The sequence below is a fragment of the Mus musculus genome, chromosome 15 (assembly GCF_000001635.26).
Source record: "Mus musculus strain C57BL/6J chromosome 15, GRCm38.p6 C57BL/6J".
NCBI lineage: Eukaryota > Metazoa > Chordata > Mammalia > Rodentia > Muridae > Mus > Mus musculus.
Window position 1 is genome coordinate 6222808 of NC_000081.6, and position 2406 is coordinate 6225213.

Consider the following 2406-nt stretch of genomic DNA (forward strand, 5'->3'; position numbering starts at 1 on the left):
GACTTCACTGATCAATTGATTTCAGCACCAAATGGTTTTGATTACCAGCCCTCCATCGTTGTAACAGATGGGCCGACATTGTTAGGTACACGTGTAACTTCCTGACAAAACATTCCACTTCACACATTACACAAGAGAACATGTGCACAGTATGTTATCTGTACATTATGGCACACATGCACAATTTGTTATCTGGAGATTGCAGTGTGCAGAAAAGCGAGGCATGTTGACATATGCCTTTAATCCCAGCACTCTGGAAATCAAAGGTAAATGAATCTCTATGAGTTCAAAGCCAGCCTGGTCTGCATAGAAATTTCCAGGCTAGGAAGGACAACATACAAAGACCATAGTAAATAGATAAATAAGTAAATAAATAAATAATAAATTGGAAAAAAAGAGTTAAGATAAACTATAAGCTGTAGATGTTTTGAGCTTGACAAAAAAATGAGGTTTTTTTTTATATGAATCACAACTTTATAAAACACATGAAAAGCTGAGTGGGATGCTTAGTGTTATGACCACAAATGTCTTTCATTCACTAGTCTTTGGCGTTGCAGTAATGGCCCTTGCTTTGACCCACTGGGCCAAATAGAAGTATTTATACCCTCACACTTTGCCCACATGTGCAGTTGAGAGGATCACTAATGCATGAGAGTGGGTAGAGGTGACTCATGATTCGCAGACACTGATGACAAGATGAAGACAGACAAGAGGGGTTTAATAAAAGAACTATTTGTCCTCTCCTTGATCACAGGCACTTATATAATCATATGTTGGTTTCTTCTACCAAAAATACTACCAAAGTACTTCCTAGACACAGTTGGAACAATGGATGTGAACACTTTCTATGGCAGAGCCCAATGGAAGGGTCAGCCCTTGTGCAGTCCTAACCTGTGATTGTTGGATTTTCCAGCTGTACATCCTGCAGACAGATCCTGTAGATATGCTAAGGCAGAGCAGAGATGTGGCTCTTCATTCTGAATCAGCTGTCACCAAGATAGTTCAGATTTAAGTTCGTGTTTTATCGTGTGTGTTATGTGACATCATCTCTAGTAATAAACTGAGAATATTAAAATATTTCCTTCACAAGACCACTATGAGAAACATTTTAATAAAGTTGAGAAAGCACAAAACATAAAAGTCTAAATAGCACACAGAAAACACCTAATAAAGGTAACTGTTACCATGACTGTACCATCAACCTAGAATGCTTAGAAATAGTTTATGTTTTATTTAACTACTATCTGACCAATATCAAAAATCTTTATAACCTTGAACAATTAAGTTAGGATTGCATCAAAATAATTTGCATATGTCAGCAAGATTTTGCTGAAAGGACCCTGATATAGCTGTCTCGTGTGAGGCTATGCCAGTGCCTGGCAAATACAGAAGTGGATGCTCACAGTCATCTATAGGATGGATCACAGGGCCCCCAATGGAGAAGCTAGAGAAAGTACCCAAGGAGCTTAAGGGGTCTGCAAGCCTATAGGTGGAACAACAATATAAACTAACTAATACCCCTCAGAGTTTGTGTCTCTAGTTGCATATGTAGCAGAGGATGGCCTAGAAGGCCATCAATGGGAGGAGAGGCCCTTAGTCTTGCGAAGATTATATGCCCCAGTACAGGGGAATGCCAGGTTGAAGAAGCGGGAGTGAGTAGGTTGGGGAGCAGGGTGGGGAGAGGGTACAGGGGGCTTTGGGTATAGCATTTGAAATGTAAATGAAGAAAATATCTAATTTTAAAAAAGAAAGAAAAATGTGGCTAAAAAGTGGAACTTAGCAGTAGAATAGTATTTATCCTAGGTTAAGTCCCTATCAAGACAGAAAGAAAGAAGGAAATAGGAGAAAGAGAGAGACAGAGACAAAGACAGAGAAACAGACTGGGAGAGAGAGAGAGAGAGAGAGAGAGAGAGAGAGAGAGAGAGAGAGAGAGAGAGAGAAAACAAGAACTTCCAGAAGCAAGGAAAGAGGGAAAAAAATTATCTCAGAGCCTGAGAAAATAATTTTGTTGTTGTTTTCTTTGCTTAAGCAATCCAGTTTGTGGTGATTTGATATGGTATTGTGGTTTGAACATCCCTACAAAATTCCTGCTGAAGTTTAACTCCAACTCTGACCATTCTGACTGGAAATGGGACTCTCCTGAGAACTGCACCCTGGTAAGTGGACTATTGTCATTATCCTGTGGTGGGTAAGTCACTGGTGGAGGGGCACTGCTCTAAAAGTGGGCTGTCTCTCGCCCATGTCTTCATGCTCTGTGATGTTCCTATGCCATGGGACATCCTCCATGTTATATGATAGAAAGGCTGTTATCCCATTATTACTGACCTTCCCAACCCTCAGGACAATGAGAAATAAGTATCCTTTCTTTACAATCACTACATCAGCCACACTGTTACAAATGGGCAC